At 41.6% G+C, this 15,008-nt stretch overlaps 1 protein-coding gene across 3 annotated transcripts in view; it reads right to left on the bottom strand.

Moving 5' to 3' along the window:
• Positions 1–15,008, bottom strand: part of HTR4 (5-hydroxytryptamine receptor 4) — a 318,838-nt gene that overhangs the window by 187,047 nt on the left and 116,783 nt on the right. For all 3 annotated transcript variants that reach the window (XM_073802673.1, XM_073802674.1, XM_073802676.1), the window contains exon 3: positions 5,763–6,005. The gene's annotated coding sequence lies outside the window, so the exon portion shown is untranslated. The remainder of the gene's footprint in view (positions 1–5,762; positions 6,006–15,008) is intronic.

Consider the following 15,008-nt stretch of genomic DNA (forward strand, 5'->3'; position numbering starts at 1 on the left):
TTTAGTGGAAGACAATTTTTCCATGGTCGGGATGGCCGAGGGGAATGGTTCAGGCGGTAATGCGAGCGATGGGGAGCAGCAGATGAAGCTTTGCTCCCTCGCTGCTCACCTCCTGCTGTGTGGCCCAGTTCCTAACAGGCCGCAGACCGGTACCAGTCTGCGGCCTGGGGGTTGGGGAACCTTGTTGTAGACAATCATTCTATGTCAGGAAACAACTTCTAACAAAGCCTCCTCTAAAGTTGAAAATGGAGAAACATTTGCAATTTGTTGTTTGTAACAATCAAATTTCCCACAGAGGGTCGTGTTTATTCTTACTTTGCTACACATTCTGGAGTATATGATTATCTCCCACTCCCCCAAACCCAAATCAGACCTGATGAGCAAGGCTTGTTGCTCAGACTCCTCAATTCAGCCTCCAGGGAGCTTTTGTCCTGAACTCTGCTACCTCTTCTACCCCAGCTCACACACTCTGCTCTCCCACTGAGTTCTAGCCATGCTGGTCTATAGGTTTTTAGTCACGCACGGCTCTCTGGCCTCAGGACCTTTGCGTTTACTGTTTCATAAACCTGAAATGCTTCTCCTCTGGTTGGCCCTAAGTATCTCTTGTACAGAGAGGATTCCCCTTGACCAGCTATCCCCTATCCCATTATTTTTTGTTCTAGCACTCCGTTTATGTCACCTACAGTCCTCATCTCACTCTGTAACTAATTCATTGATGTATTTTTTTTACTTGCTTACTCTCTGCCTCTCCAGTAAAACATAAGCTACTAGAGGTAAGAGACTCTGAACTTCAGGAAGAGCCTGGCTTAGAGCGGATACTCCTTGGTAAGAGTTGAATGGATAGAAATAGGAACAGACAGTTGGATTTGCATTTGTGCTTTCCAGTGGGTCAGAGTTGCCCAAGAACCAAGGGCTCTTGGAGGCCAAAGGAACCCACAACCCTGTGAATGAAAGGATGATCATGCACTTCTGTGAGAGGATGTGGCTTTGGGAGATATAGGCTAGTGTGCAGGAGGGGCTGTGAAATGGAACAGGTGGTTCAGATGCTGTGACATTATGTCTGCAAATGAAAAGTGGATGAGGATCCAGAGAAGGAGAAGAGAAGCTTCAGGTTGCCTCTGGCCAGAAAAGAGCTGTCCAGAAGTCAGTCTATTCCAAAGGGGATTAACAGTATTAAGGAAGAGAGTATGAGACCACAAGAATTCAAAGATAGGCTCTTTTTAGTAACTTGCTATGTGGCAAAGTCTGTATGAACCTGCTTTGAACACTGAATGCCTGAATTAGCAGAGAATAGAGGCAAATAAAGGGCAGCCAAGCAGAGTTATCACTGTCCAGATAAGAGGCTCCTGGCCCTTTTTTGTGCTTGTTGTTCTTTGTCCTCTAGTCATCCTGATATTGTTGGGTTTAATCTATTTATGTTTGAAAAGGCCGTTAACTAATCCATGTTTTATTATCAATAAAAATCAAATCTTCCAAGAGCAGCCAAGTCATAAGAAAAACATCATGAGTGTGATCTGCCAGGTAAAACTCTGACACAACTGAAACTGTACAACTTATTTTAAAATTTGTACATAGTAAAAATTAACTGTATTTTTTGGTGTGCCGTTCCGTGAGTTTTAACAGATGTATAGAGTTATGTAACCACCACCACATTCAGGATATGGCAAAACTAATTTTAACATGGACCAGGGTATTTGGGGATATTCTATGTAGTGGGATACTTCTGACTAGCTTTGCCTAATATGAACAAGTCGCTTCTCCCTCCACACTGCCCATCCTCCCCTGCCTTATATCAGTTTGTTCCATTCATAAATTTGGAAGCTTTTTCCCTGGAACTAGAAGATGGGGCTCTAATGAGGGTAGAAGCTACAGTGGGAAGAAGAGAAAAGTTGGGGATACGGAGTGGCCTCTCACCCCACCAGATTCTTTGGACTGGTTTAAGTTGTAGCAAGAAGGGATTAGAAGCAAAAACCAATAGGACCCTTCAGGAAGGATTTGTGAGAGGCTGGGCACAAGTCAATACTCTGTGTTCAGGGCCCAACTAATGAAGCAGAGCTCAGACCCAGGGAGGAAGCCCGTCCTTGCACCTGGAGAAGCAGGTCATTCAGAGCCAGACTCCTTGGCACAGACACCAACAGTCCCATGAAGGGCAGAGGCAGCAGTGACCTGTCACCAAGAAGCACTGAAGGCAACAGAGGTGGTCAGAGCAAAGAGGGACAAGGTGAGTATGGCTGACATCTTTGGATTCCAGGTACATGTGTAGAATCCCTTTTTGGGGTCTCCCACAGATAATAAGGGGGCACTTACAATAGGATGGTTAGTGGATGATTTGAGCTATCATTTTATGTTTAAAGAAGGGCAACCTGGGTAGCTAGGGGGTTGGCAAATATCTGTCCCACAAAAGTTTTACTAGTTTCCTCTGTGGCAGACCCTGTGCTCAACCATGGGGATATGATGAATAAGATAAGAAGATGGATCCCTCTTTTCAAAGCACCCAGAGCCAATTACAGGAGATAGGGTTGGACACAGATCATTTCAACACATTGTAAAAGTTAATAAGGTAGCACAAGTGGTAAATGGAGCTCATGGTATGTGTTATTGTTCTTTATTATTACATAACAAACATTTATTGAGTGCATATGATTTGCTAATCACATCGCTAAAAAAGGTTAAGGAACTTGGTATTGAGATGATATGACATGGCTAGAAAGGGTCAGAGTCAAGGTTAGAATTCAGGCTGTCTGACTTCAAAGACTTTGCTGAGAGCAACCATGAAATAAAAATCATAATAATAACAATAAGCAACATTAATGGTTGATGATATTATATGTATTGGGCGCTTAACTATCTCATACTATTTCAAAAGCTATTATGCAGAGAGACACAATAAAATCGGGCTGGATTTTTCATGCATGAGAAAGCGAAACAGGGGCCAGGATATTATGGAGAAACAATTCAGCTTGGTGTAAGACTGTCTCAACATTTGGAGCCGTCTAGCACTGTAGGTATCAAAGCACAGGCTGGGTGCCATCTGCCAGGAATGCTGAAGCAAGAACCCCTGTTCCAGGTGCGAGGTTCAACATCACCTCTGCTACTCCCCCAGCTCACTGATTCTCTCATGCTGAAATCTGAAAAGCTCAGTCTCTTTTGCCAGCTCCTTCTCCGGCTAACACTTAAATGTCAAAGCCCTTCCTCTTCTTTTACTCTCTATAGGCCCCTATACTATTTCATCCACTGTGCTTGCTTTATCATTTGTATGCTAACAGGTCCCAAATTTTACATTCTAGCCCAGAATTCTTTTCAGAGCTCCAGACCTACATCTTGGATATAAGATATCCAAGCTGCTGGTCTTGGGAGCACTTGGTCTAATTTGGCCTAGATGACCATGGAAAAGACCTCTCTATGGAAAAACACAAAAAGGTGAATCAGTTTAAACAGGATCTTAGAAAACTTATAGAAATGGTAAAGGTGTTTGGTGGTGTTTAAAAACAGAAGGATTGGGAGACTTCCCTGGCAGTCCAGTGGTTAAGGCTCCACGCTTCCACTGCAGGGGGCACGGGTTTGATCCCGGGTCGGGGAACTGAGATCCCGTGTGCCGTGCGGCATGGCCAAACAACAACAGCAGCAGCAACAACAAAACTAGAAGGATTTTAACTAGAGTGGCACAGACCTGTTTCTTTGACCACCTAGCATACCATTTGGATGCTCAAGGACAATATTTATAATATCATAATGATTTAAATGTTATTTTCTGTTTTAAGCTTCTAGAATCAGCCTAGGGGCATTTAAGAAGACTTAACTAGGATGCTCAGAACGTATATTTCTCCATCTCAACATTATATAAATAAAGGTAAAACTGGCAAAGTTTGACAAGTAAAAGTGAGAAGGTGTGGTAAATGGTTAAACGTGTGGTAAATGTCCTTATCATACAACGTGGGAGTCAAGAGATGTCCATCCCTGTGATTAATGGAATAAGAAATGAAGGTTTAATTGTGCTATTTAAAGTTGCAGAGGTGACCAGAGAAGGAATTGAGAATATGATATTGGGAGGTCAATGAACAACCACAAATGAAGAAAGAAAAAATGTCCTTCTCTGGGCAGTGAGGTGTAGGATACAATATCATAAAATACTCCAGTCAACTCTGTCATTCTAGGCAGATCCCATCTGTGGGTAAAAACAATGCATGAGGAAGATGAGCCAGAGGATCTCTGAGAAATGGAACGAAAGTCCGATGATGTTATCATCAGCTGGATCAAACTGTACCTGAAGCCATAGATAAACCTTGAATTATTTAGTTATGTAAAGCAATATATTTCCTGATTGCCTACACAGTATTCTTCATCACTTCTATGGGTAATAAACGCCCAATTTTATTCAGTGGTGCACTGATCCCAAATAAATGACTACATTCTCAAACTCCCAGAACTTGGCTGAGCTCTGGCCAATGAAATTTAAATAGATGTTCTGTATGGAACTTCCAGGAAGACTCCTTCAAGTTTCTTAATATGGCTAGAGCATGCCATCTTTCTTTTGCTCCTTACTCCTTCCTGTTGTGTGGACGGAGGAGCTCCAGAAGCAAGCATTTTGAAACCTTGAAAATGGAAGCCATGAGGAAGTGGGGAAATTAGAGCCCAGGTCCCTGATCAATGTGGAGCTTACATAGCAAAGACTGACTGAATATCTTCAGGCATCTTTTTACCCAAGAAAATAAATGATAAAGTGTTTAACCTACTATTAATTTGTATTTTCTATTATATTCAGTAAACCTATTCCTAACCAATACAGCTGATGTTTCTGTAATTTGCAAAATTGAACAGTCCTGATAGATGAACTCAAACGAAAAATTCTCTTCTCTGGAGACAAATGATTCTTGGATAGTTGAAAAAATAGACAGATGACTATCTCTTTCCTATAAGCACTGCATTATATGATTTTTTAAAACTTTGATGTAAAAAATAAAATATGAAGACAATATAATAAGTCATGGAGAGGCCACAGAGTAAGAAGTAAAACACCAAAATACATGATTTAGGGGAGCTCTAGGGCTACCACACATGAAGATTAATGTTATACAGAATGCAGGATAATTCTCCATCTAAGAGAAATTTTAAATTATGGAAGAAATCACTAGAAAGCACTGTGTACATGTATATACACACATACAAACATTTTCAAACAGGTCTCATAGACTACTAAATGATATGTAAAAATATTCACAAAATAATATGAAGAGAAAAAAGTGGATGCCTAACAGCACATTTAATAGCATCCTACTTGTAGAAATGCCTGTGGTACAGGACTAAAAATCTATGAGGAATTTCCTGAGGAATTTCCCCAAATATTAGCAGTGGATGTCTCTGGGTGGCAGAATCATAGTTCATGCTTGCTTTTTTTACTTATACTTTTCAGCATTTGTCAAATTTTCTACATATCTTACTTGATGATCAGAAAAAGGCAATATACTTTTTTCCGAATGTGTTTAAAATATTTTTTAATTGAAAAGAGTCCTGAGCATTTATAACACAGCTATTCTGGAACACCAGCTGGCATCAGCTGTGTTGAGGGAAACTAGAGCAGGGGATATGACCACACCTGGGCTGAGAGTGATGAGAAATGAAGCAGCCTCGCCCCAAAGGCTAACTGGGCTGTCCTCACGTTCGTGCTGAGGGCCACACTCTCAGGGCTAAGAGCAGCAGGTGTAGCCTGAGAGTGCATTCCACATACTTTAAACAGACATGAACATAGGAACACAGCAACTCACCTCTATGAATGGGCAGCTAGCCCCAGGCAGCCAGGTTTTACTGTGGCTTCTTTCATCCTCTATCCAGGGATGGACCCGGAAAAGTGGAGTCAGGTAAACAGAGGATCACGTGACAGGGGCATGAAGTGGCACACACTCAGGGCTGGTGTCCTTCTGCACACATAGGTGATAAAACCTGGCTTTGTGTGTTTTACAGCTTCCAGTATCTTTCTGATCCAGAAGGCAGCCTGGGTCATAAAGTACCTTGAGGAAAGAAAAGGAAAGAAGGTACAAAGTTGAAATAGATATCTCTTGTTGGCACCAGTAATTACAACAAACTCCAGATTAAGAACACAAAGTCAAAGAGGCACCTTTTTTTCTTTTTAAAAAATTTTTATTTTATATTGGAGTATAGTTGATTTACAATGTTGTGTTGTTTGTGCTGTATTAATGTTTGCTGTACAATGTTCAGGTGTACAGCAAAGTGATTCAGTTAATCATATATCCTCTCTTTTTCGAATTCTTTTTCCATTTAGATTATTACAGAATATTGAGTAGAGCTCCCTGTGCTATACAGTAGGTCCCTGTTGGTTATCTATTTTATATATAATAAAATGTATATGAAGAGTCACCTTTGAAATGAATTAGCCAATTGACTTTTAAACACAAAGCAAAATCATCATGATTTTAGGGAGAAAATGAAACACTGTAAATGTCTACTAAGTCTGGGAAGAGTGATTTGCGACGTGTGTGAACACATGTATGAGTGTGCGTGTGTGTGCACGGGCACATGGGCATGCATTGCTGTGACAGGCAAGATGCTTTAGGAAGAATGGAAACTCACCTTCCATCACAGAGCTTAACATTTTGTCACTTTCCTTTGACTTTGGTAGTTAATAAAATCAATTTTGCAGTAATCGTAGAAGTCCCTGCTCCAAGGGAATGACTTTTTCCTTTAAACTGGGTATATGTTCTTTTCAAAGAGAAATGAGATCAGAATTGGAGGCAAAGATAGTTGAGGAGTTAGCCCATAGTACTGTGGCTACCACAGAAAGGTGGATTCAGTGAGAGAGAACCACGGAAGCATACCCATGGTATCTATGTCTTGAAAAGTACTTGTGTATTTCATCATTCATAGGAATTTGAAGCTACACAGAGAGCATCCAAGTTACAAGCTTTACAACACTGGACAAGCTACTTCCCCTCCATAGACTTCATTTCCAAAATGAGCATAACCATGGTAGCTACCATAGGATTGCAGTAAAGATTAAATTAGATAATACATGTAAGTGCTAAGGTACATTATCAGGTATGTGAAATTTACTCAATAATGAGTTATTATCCCTCTTCAATCATAAAATGAGGGATGAGATTAGACAATCCCTCCCAGCTTTGATATTTTAGCATATCACTGTCCAACAGAAATATACATAAGCTACATAATTTTAAATGTTCTAATAGCCACATTTTACAAAGTAAAAAGAAACAGCTGAAATGCATTTTAATATGTTTTATTTAATTGTATACATACGAAAGATCATTTCAGCATGTAATCAATATAAAAACCATTAATGAGATATTATGCATTCTTTTTCTTGTACTCAGTCTTTGAAGTTGAGTGTGGGTGACACTTAGAGCACAGCTCAACTCAGACTAGTTCCATTTCATGTGCCCAATAGCCACACATGGCATACTGAAGAGTACAGTTCTAGAATAACAATGAGTCCAGTTTTAAACTTATTCAATTTGTTTTGGCTGAAGGACATGTAGAAAGCAATGCCTCCAAGTTATCTGAGGTTAAGCATTGGTACCTTGGATGAGAGATTAGGCTAGAAATGGAAATGAAGCACCTATTCACATTGTTAATGCCACAAGCATGGATGACCACTACCAAGCCTAAAATCCTTCCTAGGGGGTCATCTGTTAGGTTAAGGCATTTTTAGGTCCACAGAAAGTTACAGGAAAATATGTTAACCTTGAAGAACAGTTGCTACCACTATTTGGATTTCTCCATGGGCTGATGAGAAAGGAAGAGAAATTACATTATGCTTTCATTCCTGATTAAAGCCTAGTTACTTAACAGTGACTGTATCCTATTTACTTATTTATTTTTTTAAGTTTTTTTCTTTAAAAATTACTTAGCTACAGATAACTTGTCTAATTTTTTTTAGTAAATTTATTTTATTTTATTTATTTTTGGCTGTGTTGGGTCTTTGTTGCTGCACACGGTCTTTCTCTAGTTGCGGTGAGCAGGGGCTACTCTTCATTATGGTGCACGGGCTTCTCATTGAGGTGGCTTCTCTTGTTGCGGAGCACCGGCTCTAGGCGCGCGGGCTTCAGTAGTTGTGCCTTGCGGGCTCTAGAGCGCAGGCTCAGTAGTTGTGGCACACGGGCTTAGTTGCTCCGCAGCATGCAGGATCTTCTCGGACCAGGTATCAAACTCGTGTCCCCTGCACTGGCAGGCAGATTCTTAACCACTGTGCCACCAGGGAAGTCCCCCTATTTATTTTTAATAATAATTAAAAGTTAACAGACAGGGCTTCCCTGGTGGCGCAGTGGTTGAGGGTCTGCCTGCCGAGCAGGAGACACGGGTTCGTGCCCTGGTCCGGGAAGATCCCACATGCCACGGAGTGGCTGGGCCCGTGAGCCATGGCCTCTGAGCCTGCACATCCGGAGCCTGTGCTCTGCAACGGGAGAGGCCACAACAGTGAGAGGCCCACGTACCGCAAAAAAAAAAAAAAAGTTAATAGACAAGCAGAGTTGTAATAATCATCAAAGGAATGTAAAGATAGTTTTATGTTGGTACCTGAACCAGAAAAACACTGACAGTGAATTGTGAAGCAAAAGAGACAATCATGATATGTGTGTGTGTGTGTGTATGACCAGTGAGGCCACATGACCTGCTCAGGAAGGACTGACTTTGCTGTTGACTCAGAAATCCAAAAAGATTTCCAGGAGACACACACTGGAGAACAGGGAGGAACAAGGAGATAGAATTGCAGGGCAGGAATTGATAAGACATTGAAACTGTCACCAGATACTTTGGTTGATCTACCCCAAAGGGGCTATCTAATGAGCCTTCTCACAGCCCATAGGAAAAAGTCCCCCCAAATTAAATCATTTTCAGGGCTCTACACACAGTGGAAACTGCTTACTCTCATGGCATCCATCTATGACAACTAGACTGTGAAATGTAAAGTTATTACACCTTTGAATCGATTTATTTTGTCTTTTGATGAGTAAAATGGACGGATTAAGCGCCCAGACGTTGATTCTACCATACGTAGGCTTGGAGTCTGGCTCTACCATCTGACCTGGAGCCTAATCTCTCTAAACCTTGACTTACTGAAATGGAAACATGACGGCCCATCATTCACAGGAGTGTTGTAAGGCTTGAGCGAGGCATGCAAGCCTCTAGGCTCAGTGCCAGGCACCTCGTTGTTATTATCATTTGTTCTAAACTCTCTCCCTACAAGGTTTTAACTTGGCAGATCATAACCAAGAATAAGCATTTGGATGATTCTATACATTTTGCTCCATATTATGTATTTAATTATGTTGGGTAGTTGCCGGGAAAGAATCAATAAAAATGCCAACAAGGAAGGCAATTTTTAAAAACATTATTACCATGTTCAAACATAGAAGTAGAAGGGAAAAATGTATTCTGGCTTCATGAGAAGAATCTTTAAGGTAGCATTGTGATTCCCACTGTGACACAATAGGAATCTTCTGGGGATGGGAATTCAATATAAGGAAATTAAGTTCTGAGCCTCATTCAAGGGAGTTTAGTTATTAAAATATGAACATATGGCCTCACTTATCAGATAGTTCCCGGTCCTGAGAAACTACTCTGGCTTCCCCTCTATGTACCTCAGATTTCTCATCTGTAAAGCAAGAGCACTGTACTAAGATCCCGCATTTCCTTCTGCTTCTCACATCTTAGGATTCTATGTCTGCAGCAGAATTGAGTTCTGCAGATTCAATTAATGAGCATCTGACAGAATGAAAATAATTAGCTTTTGAAGGTCCTTCCTTGCCTGGGAAGGGAGATCCTCCCTATCATTCTTGGGATTATAAGATGCAGGATCAAAAGGAAATGATGTGTGTGAGGGTAACAGAAGGAACATGAGGATATGGGGAGAGAGAGGGCAGAGAAACTGGAAGGGAGAATCTGCAGTTTGAGAGGTAGCTAGGAGAAAGCAGGAAAAGAGAGAACTTGAAAGTCCTTAGGGATAATGTTTCCACTTCAGTTGTTGAGACATATTTACAAAGGATTTGGTTTATTTTTAAATGACTGTACATAGCTGGATGTGTTTTGATAAAACACTAGTCCTAGACCAACCAGGGCACCCCCCTCTATCACCCCCTCACCTGTGGCATTATCAGCCTTCCTACTGGCTGCAGAGTCCAACAGTCACCTGGTCAGGTTTACCCCCTTTCAGATTGATACACCCCTCCCCACCCCACATGTACTCTAAGGCAGCGGTCCCCAACCTTTTTGGCACCAGGGACTGGTTTTGTGGAAGACAATTTTTCCACAGGCCTCGGGGGCGGGGGTGTAGCGACGGTTCAGGCTATGTGAACGATGGGGACCGATGGGGGGCGGCAGATGAAGCTTTGCTCGCTTGCCCGCTGCTCACCTCCTGCTGTGCAGCCCAGTTCCTAAGAGGCCAAGGTCCGGGGGTTGGGGACCCCTGCTCTAAGGTACTCTCTTACATGATATTATTGAATACATCCCAAAGGTGGCTATTCGACCTTTTTGATCTGGGAAAACCTAAGATGACAAAAGTCTAGTTATTTCCTTTTCTTACATAGTTCATAATTTTCTTTACCTAGACTCATGTCAATCGTTTGCACAGGACATAAGCAATGGGCAGGATGTATTTTTTACTTTTCGGAGGTTTAATTCCTCTCTTTTTTTTTCCTTGTGTGCTTCAATTCTTCTTAATGATTTTAAATTGAAATTGGAAAATAATTAACAACTGATGAGAGAGTTCCTCCCACTCTCTCTCCCTTCCATTTTTTGGGTAGCTACAGGACAATATTCAAACTCAGTTTAGGCACTGTCTCTCCTGAAGCTCTTTTGACTTATCTCTTTGCACTTGACACCTTGTGCAAAGCCCATCACATCACTTACTACACTGTTTTGAAATGACTCAGGTAGTGGCCACCAACCTCCCTGGTAAGCACTATCTCATTCACCTCCTTTTCCACAATGCCAGGCACAGTATCTGGCACTGAGCAAGTCCCAGCAAGTACTTGCTATCGTCAACCACCTGATGAACAGTGAATTTTGAAGCAGTTCCTGAAGAATCCCTTATGTCCATTTTCCTTTACTGAAGCCCAAAGGGGTTGGGAAAATAGGGAAAGTCCCTCTCTAGGTTCGCATGGGAACCAAAATAAATGCAGTAACAATTAGAAGAGAAATGAACATACTAAAAATATCATTTTACAAAGTAAAAAGAATGTCACTTCTTTAAGTATTCACATTATATTTGCTGCCCTTTCTTTTAGGAAAATGTTTAAGACAGCTTATAAAACGATAGCTTTTTATTACTTACAAAGCTTACCTCCTTTATCCTAATAATACAATTTATTTGTATAGTGTTACGGACCAAATGTTTATGTCCCCCCAAAATTCATTTGTTGACATCCTAACTCCCAATATGATGGTGGAGCCTTTGGGATGTAATTGGGTCACAAGGATGGAGCCATCATGAAAGAGATTTGTGCCCTTGTAAGAACAGACAGGAGAGAAATGATCTTTCTCTCAGCCATATGAGGATGAATGAGAAGCTGGCAGTCTGAAAACTAGGAAGAGGACTCTCATCAGACACCAGAACTGCAGGCACATTGATCTTGGACTTCCCAGCCTCCAAGAACTGTAAGAAATAAATGTCTATTGTTTAAGTCCCCCAGTCTACGATATTCTGTTATAGCAGCCCAAACTGACTGTGACAGAACAAAAAATATATAGGTCCTTGCAGGGTCTGTATCTATGACCCTCTCTCTCTTCTTTTCATTTATTCATTCAGTCTTTTTTTTTTTTTTTTTTTTTTTACAAGCGCAAACAACAACCTGCCAGACACCATGGCCAGCTCTGGGGACACAACCATGAGTAAGAGGAGTTCTTCCCTCACAGAGTTCACAGTCTAACAGGAGAAATAGACAACTTAAAAAGCAAGCAAACAAATAAACACATCCTTACCAACTGCACAGGGGAGGTGCAGGAACTAGAAAGGAGCTCTGATGGAGACTAACAGAGGAAGAGTGGGGATGGGCATCTCTTAGGATGAGGCATTTAAGATGAGAAGGGTCTGGTCTATGAAGAGCTGGGGGAGGACTGTTCCAGGCAGGTACAAAGAGCTGCAGGCAGAGAGAGTCAGGGGGCTGAGGAATGGAAAGAAGGTTCATGTGGCCCTTAGCAGAGTACAAAAGAAAGAAACTGACTATGTGTGGTGGAGAGGATTTCAGTCACTGAAGCACTATTAGCCAGGAGTGTGTTATAATCCAATATACATTTCAAAGATCATGTGGTTGCTGCACAGACAACAGTTTTGACAGGGTGAGTAACAAAATGTAAAAGCCAGGAATGAGATTTTCAAGAATTTCAACGAGAGCTAGTGGTGGTTTAGACAATGATAGTGGCAGTAGAGACAGAGAGATGTAAAAGCGCTTGAGGAATATTTTGAAAGGACTTCTTGTGTCATTTCTCTGTTCAAAACCCATTGATGGCTCTTCTTATGACTCAGTGTAAGGTAAGGATTCTGCAGGATCTGCCCCTCCCCTCACCACTCTGCTCTCATCTCCCTCTCATTCCAACCACACTCACCTCCTTGCTGTTTCTTGAACATTAAAGCCATGCTGTCAGCTATTCTCTTCCCTCTGCCTGAAATAATTTTCCCCAGGATGTTTCACCAGTTTCCTCTCTTGGTTCACCCCTTCAACTCTTCTCCCCTTTGCGCAAATGAATCTCATTAAAGCCCTCCATGACCATGTTCTTTAAGACTGCATGCCCCCACGCTGGCAATCCTTATAACCCTTCCTGCCTTAATGTTCTTCTTGGCACTTTCCACCTTCTAACATGTTGTGTTATTTCATTTTTTTTTTTTTTTTCACTGTTCGACTCTTTGCACTGGAATGGGAGAAGCTTCCATGAGATACCCAGAATGTGGAACAGAGTGTGCTACATGATAGGGACTCAACAAATTTTGTTTTATAAATGTAGGGGGTCAGGGAAGGAATCAAGAATGATTCCCAGGTTTCAGGTATAAACAATTGGGTTATGCTTTTTAATGAGATGGGTAAAACTAGGGAGGGGATTGTTTTGTTTTGTTTTGTTTTGCTGTACGCGGGCCTCTCACTGTTGTGGCCTCTCCCGTTGCGGAGCACAGGCTCCGGACGCACAGGCTCAGGGTCCATGGCTCATGGGCCCAGCCGCTCCACGGCATGTGGGATCTTCCTGGACCGGGGCACGAACCCACGTCCCCTGCATCGGCAGGCGGACTCTCAACCACTGCACCACCAGGGAAGCCCGGGAAGGGGTTGTTTTTATCCTGTGATAGAATGAAAACAAGTTCAGCACCATTTTATTCTATGACAAAGTTAGTGTTTAGAATAAAATGGGTTTGAACTTGTTTTCTTCCGCAAAGTGGGAAATATTGATTTTGTAAAAACTTTGAGAGATCCAAGTAGAACAGCTAAAGGGAGAGTTTGACTCTCCCTTTCTCGAGCTCTCTCCCTTCTCCCTCCTTCCCTCCACTACTTGCTCCCTTCCTACACACATTCTTGGGCCTTCCTCATCCTGAAGTAGCCTCCACCTTTTTCCAGAATGAGCCCTTGTTGCCTACTAGCACTTCCTACAATTGCTTATATCTGTCACTTCCAAGCATTCATAATCTGGCTTCTGAGTCCCCTGCAAACAAACACAGTAACTTTATCATAGAATAAATCTTTCTAGTAATTTTCCTCAATTTACCCTTCCAAACTACTCTCTCACTTAAAACTACATGAACTATCCCCTGGGCTAATAAATCTAGAGCAAACACATACTCCCCTTCACCTACTTGTTCAGGTCTTTTTCTCTTTAGTAGGCTCACCTCATTCCTCTCCATTATCCTTTTCAATTAAGCATGGGATTTAAGCTGCAGTGACATGAGATAACTAGTGGCTTTGGACCAAAAAGACTGCTAGAAAGCCTTTGGTGAATAAAATAAACACTGGTATTTCATTGCAGAGCCATGAACTCATAAAAATGCATTTTTAATTGCTCCCTTAATACTTTCATCTTGATGTTAGGCATCCTGCTCCTTGCTGGCCTGTTAGAAGAGAACTCTTTCAATTTTCTGTTTGAATGATACACTGTTGTGGAGAGGATTAAATGAGGCTAATACATACAAAGCAATTAGGTCTGTGCCTGGTATCTAACAGATGCTCAATAAATGTTAACTGTTCTGAATTATAAAAGCCTTCTCCCTCTGCCTGTTATCAGGTTGGGGCTCATCCAAAGAGAAGTCCCCCAAAAGGATCTTCAAGATCAAGGTGAAGCCTTCCCCTTCCTTAAAAAATTTCAATTGCCACTTCATACCATAAAGCCTGTTAATCTTCATCTGTTTTCAGCCAGAGACCTAATAAAGGGGTTGAACTTGTTTTCTTAGAGACAGTGAAAAATTAATTTTAACCAAACAGGATGGTTAGTAAACTAAGAACAATGTATCTTATAATTGTGCTTTCTCAACTACAGGAGTACAGTGATAAGTAGAAAGTGAGAACGTGAGCCCTGAATAACATCTTAGAAGTCATTTGTCTAATTTTTCATTTTCTTGTTCTTATAGGAAATTAAACTCCTATAGGAGAAAAGTTATTTGCCTAAGGTTATGTAGTGAGTTTGAGGAGGAGCCAGGATTAAACCAAGGTTTCCAAATTGCCATCCAGTGCCCTTCAGACTTCTTTCCTTCACTGGCAGGAGATTCCTCACACAGAGTTGTGGCCAAATCTTATTGTTGGGGTCTCACTCCACACAGGGACAGAGAAAGGGGATCCTCAGTCTGCAGAGGATCCAAGACACGACAGTCCCCCCTCACTTATGCTAATATCTCAGGAAAAGAGAGAGGGCCAGAAACCAGTGCAAACTTTCTTGTTGGTCATGGGCTCCTTAGAGTAATTCAGATTTGATCTAAACCAAATGCCAATTTACAGAATCAAGAGCAAGCCAAGGATGGGATAGGGACGGGGAAGGGAAGTGGTATGCATATTCCACACTGTGCT

This window comes from Tursiops truncatus, chromosome 3 (assembly GCF_011762595.2).
Source record: "Tursiops truncatus isolate mTurTru1 chromosome 3, mTurTru1.mat.Y, whole genome shotgun sequence".
NCBI classification, from domain to species: Eukaryota; Metazoa; Chordata; class Mammalia; order Artiodactyla; family Delphinidae; genus Tursiops; species Tursiops truncatus.